This window comes from Anopheles nili (assembly GCF_943737925.1).
Source record: "Anopheles nili chromosome X unlocalized genomic scaffold, idAnoNiliSN_F5_01 X_unloc_2, whole genome shotgun sequence".
In the NCBI taxonomy this organism is placed as follows: Eukaryota; Metazoa; Arthropoda; class Insecta; order Diptera; family Culicidae; genus Anopheles; species Anopheles nili.
The window spans coordinates 830,001-846,739 of record NW_026525478.1 but is presented as its reverse complement, the minus strand read 5'-3'; positions in this window follow the sequence as shown (position 1 = coordinate 846,739).

Sequence of the window (16,739 nt, the reverse complement as noted above, 5' to 3'; positions counted from 1 at the left end):
GCTCTACGGAAGGGGGTGCACAAAAGTGTTCGTAATCAACCTCGGATTGTACTTTTCATCATCTAGGGGCACCGTAGGGACCGAAAAAAGTGGTTTCGCATGATAGTCCACCTCGACCCATGTCGACCCTTGCGCGACCCCGACCTTCAGGATTTTGCTCTACGGAAGGGGGTCGACTTGTGCGCAACCCCGACCTTCAGGATTTTGCTCTACGGAAGGGGGTGCACAAAAGTGTTCGTAATCAACCTCGGATTGTACTTTTCATCATCTAGGGGCACCGTAGGGACCGAAAAAAGTGGTTTCGCATGATAGTCCACCTCGACCCATGTCGACCCTTGCGCGACCCCGACCTTCAGGATTTTGCTCTACGGAAGGGGGTGCACAAAAGTGTTCGTAATCAACCTCGGATTGTACTTTTCATCATCTAGGGGCACCGTAGGGACCGAAAAAAGTGGTTTCGCATGATAGTCCACCTCGACCCATGTCGACCCTTGCGCGACCCCGACCTTCAGGATTTTGCTCTACGGAAGGGGGTGCACACTTGTGCGACCCCGACCTTCAGGATTTTGCTCTACGGAAGGGGGTGCACAAAAGTGTTCGTAATCAACCTCGGATTGTACTTTTCATCATCTAGGGGCACCGTAGGGACCGAAAAAAGTGGTTTCGCATGATAGTCCACCTCGACCCATGTCGACCCTTGCGCGACCCCGACCTTCAGGATTTTGCTCTACGGAAGGGGGTGCACACTTGTGCGACCCCGACCTTCAGGATTTTGCTCTACGGAAGGGGGTGCACAAAAGTGTTCGTAATCAACCTCGGATTGTACTTTTCATCATCTAGGGGCACCGTAGGGACCGAAAAAAGTGGTTTCGCATGATAGTCCACCTCGACCCATGTCGACCCTTGCGCGACCCCGACCTTCAGGATTTTGCTCTACGGAAGGGGGTCTACTTGTGCGCAACCCCGACCTTCAGGATTTTGCTCTACGGAAGGGGGTGCACAAAAGTGTTCGTAATCAACCTCGGATTGTACTTTTCATCATCTAGGGGCACCGTAGGGACCGAAAAAAGTGGTTTCGCATGATAGTCCACCTCGACCCATGTCGACCCTTGCGCGACCCCGACCTTCAGGATTTTGCTCTACGGAAGGGGGTGCACACTTGTGCGACCCGGACCTTCAGGATTTTGCTCTACGGAAGGGGGTGCACAAAAGTGTTCGTAATCAACCTCGGATTGTACTTTTCATCATCTAGGGGCACCGTAGGGACCGAAAAAAGTGGTTTCGCATGATAGTCCACCTCGACCCATGTCGACCCTTGCGCGACCCCGACCTTCAGGATTTTGCTCTACGGAAGGGGTCCTCTCTGTACAAGGTTTAGGGGTACATTTTCACCCAAAAACCACTATCGCTCAACCGAAACAACTCCTCGACATGTGTCTTCTCTGTGAATTTGGCCCCGATCTGACGAGTAGTTTTCGAGATATGCCCCTCTGAAGGTACATATTGGGACTTAGCCGATTTTCACCCATTGCGGTGTCTATGGGGTGTTGGGAATCGCTCTACCGACCAGCCGGTTGGAGATATCGATTCCCGGTCTTCGGCGCGTTTGCTCAACTCCGTAATGCCTACTTTTCGTCCATACACACAACACCTCGCAGAGTTCTCCTTCTGCCAGATATAGCGCGTGCCCCTTTGTTCGTGCACCATTTTGGCCCGTTTTTCGCACATTGCCTCGAAACCATGCGTCCGACGCTTTTGCGTCCCAAGTACCGATGTTAGAACACCACCGTGGCTAACTTTCGTCCATATACGCCAACTCCGTACAATGTCTCCATCACCCTGTTTTTGGGTGAAAACCCATTTCTGGGACTTAGCCGATTTTCACCCATTGCGGTGTCTATGGGGTGTTGGGAATCGCTCTACCGACCAGCCGGTTGGAGATATCGAGTTGCGGTCTTCGGCGCGTTTGCTCAACTCCGTAATGCCTACTTTTCGTCCATACACACAACACCTCGCAGAGTTCTCGTTCTGCCAGATATAGCGCGTGCCCCTTTGTTCGTGCACCATTTTGGCCCGTTTTTCGCACATCGCTTCGAAACCATGCGTCCGACGCTTTTGCGTCCCAAGTACCGATGTTAGAACACCACCGTGGCTAACTTTCGTCCATATACGCCAAACTTCTCAGACACCTCCATCCGAGAGTATTTCGTGTTTTCCCATATTTTGCATACTTCCAGGGGTCTTCTTCCGTACAACTTTCAATGTTCTGTAAAACACCCGCGCATCGTCCGATTGGACTGAAACTGCTCCGGCGCGCTCTCTGCCGTGCTACAACTCTGCGCAAACCATCAAAACCTCGATGCCTGCGTGCGCACCTAGCCATCTGAACTCCGTACACTCTGGCTTAACAGGCCTCTTAGCCCGTTACAACATGGCTAACCCACTGGTAACCGGTAACCGTCACTCGTCCAATGTGGTCCATCACCCGTGCAAGCTGTTTCGCGTGCTTGCGCTTGCTCCGTGAGCAATCCCGCGTGCATTCGGTTGTCTTCCAACAGCGTGTTCGTCTCGCAACAATCTCCTCCGTGTGTACGCCTGGTGCTATGCAACTAGTTGAAATTTTTCGGGAAGTCAAGTTTTGGGACTTGTACTTTTTTTCAACATTAAATGCAGCTTTTCGCACACCATAGCAACTCGGGCTTCGACTTTCGGGACTTGCTGCTTTTCGCGGATCAAGCCCAATGGACTTGACCCGCTAAAGCTCACCTCCTCTCTATCGCTCCATTCGGGTAGCTATGGTGCACCCCAGCCAGTAGCGCACATGCACCCCATGTCTGGGGCACAAGCACACCACCCACTAGGACACCCTTTCCCGGTGGGTGCAAGTCACTCTACTCCGAGCCCTGGGACACCTTCCCAGGGTGTTTTCCATGTACCACTAACCCTTGGTTGGACACCTCTTGGCTACTTGACCCCTTTCCCGGTGGGTGCAAGTCACCGTGCGGAACCTTTCGGCCGCTCTCCCTAGGACTGTGTTGCAGGCAAGCACAGTGGTTCCGCGACCTAGAGACAGCGGCATCCCTTGTTACTACTACTCCGAGAGCCCTGGGACACCTTCCCAGGGTGTTTTCCATGTACCACTAGCCTCTGGTTGACCATCGGTGGAGGTACTTGATTTCACCCAAAACCACCCTAGGTCACCGTTCCGACCGCCCAGCTACCGTTAAAACGCCTCCGGACACCAGGACACACCTTCCCGGTACCAGAACCAGTCGTAGTTACCGTCACCCAAATTTCATACAACCGTCACCCACGGGCCGAAACACCTTGCCACTACATGAGTCTAGTATTAGGTCCTAGGGTCTCTTTTCGACAACTCCCGACCTCCCTGATATCGAATCGTCAGTTTACATGAGGAGGCTAAACTTTCTATGACGACTCAGTACAACCATACCTCCCTATAATAGTGAAATGTCAAATTCTAGGGCTTTTTGGCCATGGAAAATTCTGAAGCTCGGCACGAGCAAACATGACCCATGCTTGTATCTCCGAAACTATGAGTCTGACAGTTTTGCACCCTTCTGCGGAAAGTTGTGTCTCGGTAAGCCTAAAAAGTCAGTAGAACACCACGAAACGATCCGACCACTCCTTCGACCTGTTTTGGGGTTTTGCAGTTTTCCATGGGGTATTTTGTATGGGGAAAACCGACCCATGCCCGTATCTCCGTACCTAAGCGTCTGACGGTCTTGGACCCCTTTAGGTAAAAGTTGCATTCCGTCGAGCTGAACATTTCACTAGAACATCGCGAAACGATCCGACGACTCCTTCTGGGAGTTTTTGGGGTCGGAAGGTTTTCTGGGACTTAGTCTCTGGAGCAACATTTCTGAAGCTCGGCACGGGCAACCACGCACGTGTCTTATATCTCCGTAAGTAAGGGTCTGACGGTCTTGGACACCTTTAGCAAAAAGTTGCGTATAACCATCCTCGTCAATACTCTCGAACACTGTAACTCGATCCGACCACTCCTTGGTACACTTTTGTGGGTTGCCAGTTTCGGTTGGGACTTAGTCTCTGGAGACCAAATTCTGAAGCTCGGCGTGGGTACCGACTTTTCGTGCACGTCCGAGGGCCTCGACCGCCCCGAGAACCCGGACCTTCAGGATTTTGGCCATTTTTGGGGGTGCACAAAAGTGTTCGTAATCAACCTCGGATTGTACTTTTCATCATCTAGGGGCACCGTAGGGACCGAAAAAAGTGGTTTCGCATGATAGTCCACCTCGACCCATGTCGACCCTTGCGCGACCCCGACCTTCAGGATTTTGCTCTACGGAAGGGGGGTGCACAAAAGTGTTCGTAATCAACCTCGGATTGTACTTTTCATCATCTAGGGGCACCGTAGGGACCGAAAAAAGTGGTTTCGCATGATAGTCCACCTCGACCCATGTCGACCCTTGCGCGACCCCGACCTTCAGGATTTTGCTCTACGGAAGGGGGTGCACAAAAGTGTTCGTAATCAACCTCGGATTGTACTTTTCATCATCTAGGGGCACCGTAGGGACCGAAAAAAGTGGTTTCGCATGATAGTCCACCTCGACCCATGTCGACCCTTGCGCGACCCCGACCTTCAGGATTTTGCTCTACGGAAGGGGGTCTACTTGTGCGCAACCCCGACCTTCAGGATTTTGCTCTACGGAAGGGGGTGCACAAAAGTGTTCGTAATCAACCTCGGATTGTACTTTTCATCATCTAGGGGCACCGTAGGGACCGAAAAAAGTGGTTTCGCATGATAGTCCACCTCGACCCATGTCGACCCTTGCGCGACCCCGACCTTCAGGATTTTGCTCTACGGAAGGGGGTCGACTTGTGCGCAACCCCGACCTTCAGGATTTTGCTCTACGGAAGGGGGTGCACAAAAGTGTTCGTAATCAACCTCGGATTGTACTTTTCATCATCTAGGGGCACCGTAGGGGACCGAAAAAAGTGGTTTCGCATGATAGTCCACCTCGACCCATGTCGACCCTTGCGCGACCCCGACCTTCAGGATTTTGCTCTACGGAAGGGGGTGCACAAAAGTGTTCGTAATCAACCTCGGATTGTACTTTTCATCATCTAGGGGCACCGTAGGGACCGAAAAAAGTGGTTTCGCATGATAGTCCACCTCGACCCATGTCGACCCTTGCGCGACCCCGACCTTCAGGATTTTGCTCTACGGAAGGGGGTGCACAAAAGTGTTCGTAATCAACCTCGGATTGTACTTTTCATCATCTAGGGGCACCGTAGGGACCGAAAAAAGTGGTTTCGCATGATAGTCCACCTCGACCCATGTCGACCCTTGCGCGACCCCGACCTTCAGGATTTTGCTCTACGGAAGGGGGTCTACTTGTGCGCAACCCCGACCTTCAGGATTTTGCTCTACGGAAGGGGGTGCACAAAAGTGTTCGTAATCAACCTCGGATTGTACTTTTCATCATCTAGGGGCACCGTAGGGACCGAAAAAAGTGGTTTCGCATGATAGTCCACCTCGACCCATGTCGACCCTTGCGCGACCCCGACCTTCAGGATTTTGCTCTACGGAAGGGGGTCGACTTGTGCGCAACCCCGACCTTCAGGATTTTGCTCTACGGAAGGGGGTGCACAAAAGTGTTCGTAATCAACCTCGGATTGTACTTTTCATCATCTAGGGGCACCGTAGGGACCGAAAAAAGTGGTTTCGCATGATAGTCCACCTCGACCCATGTCGACCCTTGCGCGACCCCGACCTTCAGGATTTTGCTCTACGGAAGGGGGTGCACAAAAGTGTTCGTAATCAACCTCGGATTGTACTTTTCATCATCTAGGGGCACCGTAGGGACCGAAAAAAGTGGTTTCGCATGATAGTCCACCTCGACCCATGTCGACCCTTGCGCGACCCCGACCTTCAGGATTTTGCTCTACGGAAGGGGGTGCACACTTGTGCGACCCCGACCTTCAGGATTTTGCTCTACGGAAGGGGGTGCACAAAAGTGTTCGTAATCAACCTCGGATTGTACTTTTCATCATCTAGGGGCACCGTAGGGACCGAAAAAAGTGGTTTCGCATGATAGTCCACCTCGACCCATGTCGACCCTTGCGCGACCCCGACCTTCAGGATTTTGCTCTACGGAAGGGGGGTGCACACTTGTGCGACCCCGACCTTCAGGATTTTGCTCTACGGAAGGGGGTGCACAAAAGTGTTCGTAATCAACCTCGGATTGTACTTTTCATCATCTAGGGGCACCGTAGGGACCGAAAAAAGTGGTTTCGCATGATAGTCCACCTCGACCCATGTCGACCCTTGCGCGACCCCGACCTTCAGGATTTTGCTCTACGGAAGGGGGTGCACAAAAGTGTTCGTAATCAACCTCGGATTGTACTTTTCATCATCTAGGGGCACCGTAGGGACCGAAAAAAAGTGGTTTCGCATGATAGTCCACCTCGACCCATGTCGACCCTTGCGCGACCCCGACCTTCAGGATTTTGCTCTACGGAAGGGGGTCTACTTGTGCGCAACCCCGACCTTCAGGATTTTGCTCTACGGAAGGGGGTGCACAAAAGTGTTCGTAATCAACCTCGGATTGTACTTTTCATCATCTAGGGGCACCGTAGGGACCGAAAAAAGTGGTTTCACATGATAGTCCACCTCGACCCATGTCGACCCTTGCGCGACCCCGACCTTCAGGATTTTGCTCTACGGAAGGGGGTCTACTTGTGCGCAACCCCGACCTTCAGGATTTTGCTCTACGGAAGGGGGGTGCACAAAAGTGTTCGTAATCAACCTCGGATTGTACTTTTCATCATCTAGGGGCACCGTAGGGACCGAAAAAAGTGGTTTCGCATGATAGTCCACCTCGACCCATGTCGACCCTTGCGCGACCCCGACCTTCAGGATTTTGCTCTACGGAAGGGGGTGCACAAAAGTGTTCGTAATCAACCTCGGATTGTACTTTTCATCATCTAGGGGCACCGTAGGGACCGAAAAAAGTGGTTTCGCATGATAGTCCACCTCGACCCATGTCGACCCTTGCGCGACCCCGACCTTCAGGATTTTGCTCTACGGAAGGGGGTGCACAAAAGTGTTCGTAATCAACCTCGGATTGTACTTTTCATCATCTAGGGGCACCGTAGGGACCGAAAAAAGTGGTTTCGCATGATAGTCCACCTCGACCCATGTCGACCCTTGCGCGACCCCGACCTTCAGGATTTTGCTCTACGGAAGGGGGTGCACAAAAGTGTTCGTAATCAACCTCGGATTGTACTTTTCATCATCTAGGGGCACCGTAGGGACCGAAAAAAGTGGTTTCGCATGATAGTCCACCTCGACCCATGTCGACCCTTGCGCGACCCCGACCTTCAGGATTTTGCTCTACGGAAGGGGGTGCACAAAAGTGTTCGTAATCAACCTCGGATTGTACTTTTCATCATCTAGGGGCACCGTAGGGACCGAAAAAAGTGGTTTCGCATGATAGTCCACCTCGACCCATGTCGACCCTTGCGCGACCCCGACCTTCAGGATTTTGCTCTACGGAAGGGGGTGCACAAAAGTGTTCGTAATCAACCTCGGATTGTACTTTTCATCATCTAGGGGCACCGTAGGGACCGAAAAAAGTGGTTTCGCATGATAGTCCACCTCGACCCATGTCGACCCTTGCGCGACCCCGACCTTCAGGATTTTGCTCTACGGAAGGGGTCTACCCTTGCTCGACCCCGACCTTCAGGATTTTGCTCTACGGAAGGGGGTGCACAAAAGTGTTCGTAATCAACCTCGGATTGTACTTTTCATCATCTAGGGGCACCGTAGGGACCGAAAAAAGTGGTTTCGCATGATAGTCCACCTCGACCCATGTCGACCCTTGCGCGACCCCGACCTTCAGGATTTTGCTCTACGGAAGGGGGTGCACACTTGTGCGACCCCGACCTTCAGGATTTTGCTCTACGGAAGGGGGTGCACAAAAGTGTTCGTAATCAACCTCGGATTGTACTTTTCATCATCTAGGGGCACCGTAGGGACCGAAAAAAGTGGTTTCGCATGATAGTCCACCTCGACCCATGTCGACCCTTGCGCGACCCCGACCTTCAGGATTTTGCTCTACGGAAGGGGGTGCACACTTGTGCGACCCCGACCTTCAGGATTTTGCTCTACGGAAGGGGGTGCACAAAAGTGTTCGTAATCAACCTCGGATTGTACTTTTCATCATCTAGGGGCACCGTAGGGACCGAAAAAAGTGGTTTCGCATGATAGTCCACCTCGACCCATGTCGACCCTTGCGCGACCCCGACCTTCAGGATTTTGCTCTACGGAAGGGGGTGCACACTTGTGCGACCCCGACCTTCAGGATTTTGCTCTACGGAAGGGGGTGCACAAAAGTGTTCGTAATCAACCTCGGATTGTACTTTTCATCATCTAGGGGCACCGTAGGGACCGAAAAAAGTGGTTTCGCATGATAGTCCACCTCGACCCATGTCGACCCTTGCGCGACCCCGACCTTCAGGATTTTGCTCTACGGAAGGGGGTGCACAAAAGTGTTCGTAATCAACCTCGGATTGTACTTTTCATCATCTAGGGGCACCGTAGGGACCGAAAAAAGTGGTTTCGCATGATAGTCCACCTCGACCCATGTCGACCCTTGCGCGACCCCGACCTTCAGGATTTTGCTCTACGGAAGGGGGTGCACAAAAGTGTTCGTAATCAACCTCGGATTGTACTTTTCATCATCTAGGGGCACCGTAGGGACCGAAAAAAGTGGTTTCGCATGATAGTCCACCTCGACCCATGTCGACCCTTGCGCGACCCCGACCTTCAGGATTTTGCTCTACGGAAGGGGGTGCACACTTGTGCGACCCCGACCTTCAGGATTTTGCTCTACGGAAGGGGGTGCACAAAAGTGTTCGTAATCAACCTCGGATTGTACTTTTCATCATCTAGGGGCACCGTAGGGACCGAAAAAAGTGGTTTCGCATGATAGTCCACCTCGACCCATGTCGACCCTTGCGCGACCCCGACCTTCAGGATTTTGCTCTACGGAAGGGGGTGCACACTTGTGCGACCCCGACCTTCAGGATTTTGCTCTACGGAAGGGGGTGCACAAAAGTGTTCGTAATCAACCTCGGATTGTACTTTTCATCATCTAGGGGCACCGTAGGGACCGAAAAAAGTGGTTTCGCATGATAGTCCACCTCGACCCATGTCGACCCTTGCGCGACCCCGACCTTCAGGATTTTGCTCTACGGAAGGGGGTGCACAAAAGTGTTCGTAATCAACCTCGGATTGTACTTTTCATCATCTAGGGGCACCGTAGGGACCGAAAAAAGTGGTTTCGCATGATAGTCCACCTCGACCCATGTCGACCCTTGCGCGACCCCGACCTTCAGGATTTTGCTCTACGGAAGGGGGTCTACTTGTGCGCAACCCCGACCTTCAGGATTTTGCTCTACGGAAGGGGGTGCACAAAAGTGTTCGTAATCAACCTCGGATTGTACTTTTCATCATCTAGGGGCACCGTAGGGACCGAAAAAAGTGGTTTCGCATGATAGTCCACCTCGACCCATGTCGACCCTTGCGCGACCCCGACCTTCAGGATTTTGCTCTACGGAAGGGGGTCGACTTGTGCGCAACCCCGACCTTCAGGATTTTGCTCTACGGAAGGGGGTGCACAAAAGTGTTCGTAATCAACCTCGGATTGTACTTTTCATCATCTAGGGGCACCGTAGGGACCGAAAAAAGTGGTTTCGCATGATAGTCCACCTCGACCCATGTCGACCCTTGCGCGACCCCGACCTTCAGGATTTTGCTCTACGGAAGGGGGTGCACAAAAGTGTTCGTAATCAACCTCGGATTGTACTTTTCATCATCTAGGGGCACCGTAGGGACCGAAAAAAGTGGTTTCGCATGATAGTCCACCTCGACCCATGTCGACCCTTGCGCGACCCCGACCTTCAGGATTTTGCTCTACGGAAGGGGGTGCACACTTGTGCGACCCCGACCTTCAGGATTTTGCTCTACGGAAGGGGGTGCACAAAAGTGTTCGTAATCAACCTCGGATTGTACTTTTCATCATCTAGGGGCACCGTAGGGACCGAAAAAAGTGGTTTCGCATGATAGTCCACCTCGACCCATGTCGACCCTTGCGCGACCCCGACCTTCAGGATTTTGCTCTACGGAAGGGGGTGCACACTTGTGCGACCCCGACCTTCAGGATTTTGCTCTACGGAAGGGGGTGCACAAAAGTGTTCGTAATCAACCTCGGATTGTACTTTTCATCATCTAGGGGCACCGTAGGGACCGAAAAAAGTGGTTTCGCATGATAGTCCACCTCGACCCATGTCGACCCTTGCGCGACCCCGACCTTCAGGATTTTGCTCTACGGAAGGGGGTCTACTTGTGCGCAACCCCGACCTTCAGGATTTTGCTCTACGGAAGGGGGTGCACAAAAGTGTTCGTAATCAACCTCGGATTGTACTTTTCATCATCTAGGGGCACCGTAGGGACCGAAAAAAGTGGTTTCGCATGATAGTCCACCTCGACCCATGTCGACCCTTGCGCGACCCCGACCTTCAGGATTTTGCTCTACGGAAGGGGGTGCACACTTGTGCGACCCGGACCTTCAGGATTTTGCTCTACGGAAGGGGGTGCACAAAAGTGTTCGTAATCAACCTCGGATTGTACTTTTCATCATCTAGGGGCACCGTAGGGACCGAAAAAAGTGGTTTCGCATGATAGTCCACCTCGACCCATGTCGACCCTTGCGCGACCCCGACCTTCAGGATTTTGCTCTACGGAAGGGGTCCTCTCTGTACAAGGTTTAGGGGTACATTTTCACCCAAAAACCACTATCGCTCAACCGAAACAACTCCTCGACATGTGTCTTCTCTGTGAATTTGGCCCCGATCTGACGAGTAGTTTTCGAGATATGCCCCTCTGAAGGTACATATTGGGACTTAGCCGATTTTCACCCATTGCGGTGTCTATGGGGTGTTGGGAATCGCTCTACCGACCAGCCGGTTGGAGATATCGATTCCCGGTCTTCGGCGCGTTTGCTCAACTCCGTAATGCCTACTTTTCGTCCATACACACAACACCTCGCAGAGTTCTCCTTCTGCCAGATATAGCGCGTGCCCCTTTGTTCGTGCACCATTTTGGCCCGTTTTTCGCACATTGCCTCGAAACCATGCGTCCGACGCTTTTGCGTCCCAAGTACCGATGTTAGAACACCACCGTGGCTAACTTTCGTCCATATACGCCAACTCCGTACAATGTCTCCATCACCCTGTTTTTGGGTGAAAACCCATTTCTGGGACTTAGCCGATTTTCACCCATTGCGGTGTCTATGGGGTGTTGGGAATCGCTCTACCGACCAGCCGGTTGGAGATATCGAGTTGCGGTCTTCGGCGCGTTTGCTCAACTCCGTAATGCCTACTTTTCGTCCATACACACAACACCTCGCAGAGTTCTCGTTCTGCCAGATATAGCGCGTGCCCCTTTGTTCGTGCACCATTTTGGCCCGTTTTTCGCACATCGCTTCGAAACCATGCGTCCGACGCTTTTGCGTCCCAAGTACCGATGTTAGAACACCACCGTGGCTAACTTTCGTCCATATACGCCAAACTTCTCAGACACCTCCATCCGAGAGTATTTCGTGTTTTCCCATATTTTGCATACTTCCAGGGGTCTTCTTCCGTACAACTTTCAATGTTCTGTAAAACACCCGCGCATCGTCCGATTGGACTGAAACTGCTCCGGCGCGCTCTCTGCCGTGCTACAACTCTGCGCAAACCATCAAAACCTCGATGCCTGCGTGCGCACCTAGCCATCTGAACTCCGTACACTCTGGCTTAACAGGCCTCTTAGCCCGTTACAACATGGCTAACCCACTGGTAACCGGTAACCGTCACTCGTCCAATGTGGTCCATCACCCGTGCAAGCTGTTTCGCGTGCTTGCGCTTGCTCCGTGAGCAATCCCGCGTGCATTCGGTTGTCTTCCAACAGCGTGTTCGTCTCGCAACAATCTCCTCCGTGTGTACGCCTGGTGCTATGCAACTAGTTGAAATTTTTCGGGAAGTCAAGTTTTGGGACTTGTACTTTTTTTCAACATTAAATGCAGCTTTTCGCACACCATAGCAACTCGGGCTTCGACTTTCGGGACTTGCTGCTTTTCGCGGATCAAGCCCAATGGACTTGACCCGCTAAAGCTCACCTCCTCTCTATCGCTCCATTCGGGTAGCTATGGTGCACCCCAGCCAGTAGCGCACATGCACCCCATGTCTGGGGCACAAGCACACCACCCACTAGGACACCCTTTCCCGGTGGGTGCAAGTCACTCTACTCCGAGCCCTGGGACACCTTCCCAGGGTGTTTTCCATGTACCACTAACCCTTGGTTGGACACCTCTTGGCTACTTGACCCCTTTCCCGGTGGGTGCAAGTCACCGTGCGGAACCTTTCGGCCGCTCTCCCTAGGACTGTGTTGCAGGCAAGCACAGTGGTTCCGCGACCTAGAGACAGCGGCATCCCTTGTTACTACTACTCCGAGAGCCCTGGGACACCTTCCCAGGGTGTTTTCCATGTACCACTAGCCTCTGGTTGACCATCGGTGGAGGTACTTGATTTCACCCAAAACCACCCTAGGTCACCGTTCCGACCGCCCAGCTACCGTTAAAACGCCTCCGGACACCAGGACACACCTTCCCGGTACCAGAACCAGTCGTAGTTACCGTCACCCAAATTTCATACAACCGTCACCCACGGGCCGAAACACCTTGCCACTACATGAGTCTAGTATTAGGTCCTAGGGTCTCTTTTCGACAACTCCCGACCTCCCTGATATCGAATCGTCAGTTTACATGAGGAGGCTAAACTTTCTATGACGACTCAGTACAACCATACCTCCCTATAATAGTGAAATGTCAAATTCTAGGGCTTTTTGGCCATGGAAAATTCTGAAGCTCGGCACGAGCAAACATGACCCATGCTTGTATCTCCGAAACTATGAGTCTGACAGTTTTGCACCCTTCTGCGGAAAGTTGTGTCTCGGTAAGCCTAAAAAGTCAGTAGAACACCACGAAACGATCCGACCACTCCTTCGACCTGTTTTGGGGTTTTGCAGTTTTCCATGGGGTATTTTGTATGGGGAAAACCGACCCATGCCCGTATCTCCGTACCTAAGCGTCTGACGGTCTTGGACCCCTTTAGGTAAAAGTTGCATTCCGTCGAGCTGAACATTTCACTAGAACATCGCGAAACGATCCGACGACTCCTTCTGGGAGTTTTTGGGGTCGGAAGGTTTTCTGGGACTTAGTCTCTGGAGCAACATTTCTGAAGCTCGGCACGGGCAACCACGCACGTGTCTTATATCTCCGTAAGTAAGGGTCTGACGGTCTTGGACACCTTTAGCAAAAAGTTGCGTATAACCATCCTCGTCAATACTCTCGAACACTGTAACTCGATCCGACCACTCCTTGGTACACTTTTGTGGGTTGCCAGTTTCGGTTGGGACTTAGTCTCTGGAGACCAAATTCTGAAGCTCGGCGTGGGTACCGACTTTTCGTGCACGTCCGAGGGCCTCGACCGCCCCGAGAACCCGGACCTTCAGGATTTTGGCCATTTTTGGGGGTGCACAAAAGTGTTCGTAATCAACCTCGGATTGTACTTTTCATCATCTAGGGGCACCGTAGGGACCGAAAAAAGTGGTTTCGCATGATAGTCCACCTCGACCCATGTCGACCCTTGCGCGACCCCGACCTTCAGGATTTTGCTCTACGGAAGGGGGTCTACTTGTGCGCAACCTCGACCTTCAGGATTTTGCTCTACGGAAGGGGGTGCACAAAAGTGTTCGTAATCAACCTCGGATTGTACTTTTCATCATCTAGGGGCACCGTAGGGACCGAAAAAAGTGGTTTCGCATGATAGTCCACCTCGACCCTTGTCGACCCTTGCGCGACCCCGACCTTCAGGATTTTGCTCTACGGAAGGGGGTCGACTTGTGCGCAACCCCGACCTTCAGGATTTTGCTCTACGGAAGGGGGTGCACAAAAGTGTTCGTAATCAACCTCGGATTGTACTTTTCATCATCTAGGGGCACCGTAGGGACCGAAAAAAGTGGTTTCGCATGATAGTCCACCTCGACCCATGTCGACCCTTGCGCGACCCCGACCTTCAGGATTTTGCTCTACGGAAGGGGTCTACCCTTGCGCGACCCCGACCTTCAGGATTTTGCTCTACGGAAGGGGGTGCACAAAAGTGTTCGTAATCAACCTCGGATTGTACTTTTCATCATCTAGGGGCACCGTAGGGACCGAAAAAAGTGGTTTCGCATGATAGTCCACCTCGACCCATGTCGACCCTTGCGCGACCCCGACCTTCAGGATTTTGCTCTACGGAAGGGGGTCGACTTGTGCGCAACCCCGACCTTCAGGATTTTGCTCTACGGAAGGGGGTGCACAAAAGTGTTCGTAATCAACCTCGGATTGTACTTTTCATCATCTAGGGGCACCGTAGGGACCGAAAAAAGTGGTTTCGCATGATAGTCCACCTCGACCCATGTCGACCCTTGCGCGACCCCGACCTTCAGGATTTTGCTCTACGGAAGGGGGTGCACAAAAGTGTTCGTAATCAACCTCGGATTGTACTTTTCATCATCTAGGGGCACCGTAGGGACCGAAAAAAGTGGTTTCGCATGATAGTCCACCTCGACCCATGTCGACCCTTGCGCGACCCCGACCTTCAGGATTTTGCTCTACGGAAGGGGGTGCACAAAAGTGTTCGTAATCAACCTCGGATTGTACTTTTCATCATCTAGGGGCACCGTAGGGACCGAAAAAAGTGGTTTCGCATGATAGTCCACCTCGACCCATGTCGACCCTTGCGCGACCCCGACCTTCAGGATTTTGCTCTACGGAAGGGGGTGCACAAAAGTGTTCGTAATCAACCTCGGATTGTACTTTTCATCATCTAGGGGCACCGTAGGGACCGAAAAAAGTGGTTTCGCATGATAGTCCACCTCGACCCATGTCGACCCTTGCGCGACCCCGACCTTCAGGATTTTGCTCTACGGAAGGGGGTGCACACTTGTGCGACCCCGACCTTCAGGATTTTGCTCTACGGAAGGGGGTGCACAAAAGTGTTCGTAATCAACCTCGGATTGTACTTTTCATCATCTAGGGGCACCGTAGGGACCGAAAAAAGTGGTTTCGCATGATAGTCCACCTCGACCCATGTCGACCCTTGCGCGACCCCGACCTTCAGGATTTTGCTCTACGGAAGGGGTCTACCCTTGCGCGACCCCGACCTTCAGGATTTTGCTCTACGGAAGGGGGTGCACAAAAGTGTTCGTAATCAACCTCGGATTGTACTTTTCATCATCTAGGGGCACCGTAGGGACCGAAAAAAGTGGTTTCGCATGATAGTCCACCTCGACCCATGTCGACCCTTGCGCGACCCCGACCTTCAGGATTTTGCTCTACGGAAGGGGGTCGACTTGTGCGCAACCCCGACCTTCAGGATTTTGCTCTACGGAAGGGGGTGCACAAAAGTGTTCGTAATCAACCTCGGATTGTACTTTTCATCATCTAGGGGCACCGTAGGGACCGAAAAAAGTGGTTTCGCATGATAGTCCACCTCGACCCATGTCGACCCTTGCGCGACCCCGACCTTCAGGATTTTGCTCTACGGAAGGGGGTCGACTTGTGCGCAACCCCGACCTTCAGGATTTTGCTCTACGGAAGGGGGTGCACAAAAGTGTTCGTAATCAACCTCGGATTGTACTTTTCATCATCTAGGGGCACCGTAGGGACCGAAAAAAGTGGTTTCGCATGATAGTCCACCTCGACCCATGTCGACCCTTGCGCGACCCCGACCTTCAGGATTTTGCTCTACGGAAGGGGGTGCACAAAAGTGTTCGTAATCAACCTCGGATTGTACTTTTCATCATCTAGGGGCACCGTAGGGACCGAAAAAAGTGGTTTCGCATGATAGTCCACCTCGACCCATGTCGACCCTTGCGCGACCCCGACCTTCAGGATTTTGCTCTACGGAAGGGGGTGCACAAAAGTGTTCGTAATCAACCTCGGATTGTACTTTTCATCATCTAGGGGCACCGTAGGGACCGAAAAAAGTGGTTTCGCATGATAGTCCACCTCGACCCATGTCGACCCTTGCGCGACCCCGACCTTCAGGATTTTGCTCTACGGAAGGGGGTCGACTTGTGCGCAACCCCGACCTTCAGGATTTTGCTCTACGGAAGGGGGTGCACAAAGTGTTCGTAATCAACCTCGGATTGTACTTTTCATCATCTAGGGGCACCGTAGGGACCGAAAAAAGTGGTTTCGCATGATAGTCCACCTCGACCCATGTCGACCCTTGCGCGACCCCGACCTTCAGGATTTTGCTCTACGGAAGGGGGTCTACTTGTTCGCAACCCCGACCTTCAGGATTTTGCTCTACGGAAGGGGGTGCACAAAAGTGTTCGTAATCAACCTCGGATTGTACTTTTCATCATCTAGGGGCACCGTAGGGACCGAAAAAAGTGGTTTCGCATGATAGTCCACCTCGACCCATGTCGACCCTTGCGCGACCCCGACCTTCAGGATTTTGCTCTACGGAAGGGGGTCTACTTATGCGCAACCCCGACCTTCAGGATTTTGCTCTACGGAAGGGGGTGCACAAAAGTGTTCGTAATCAACCTCGGATTGTACTTTTCATCATCTAGGGGCACCGTAGGGACCGAAAAA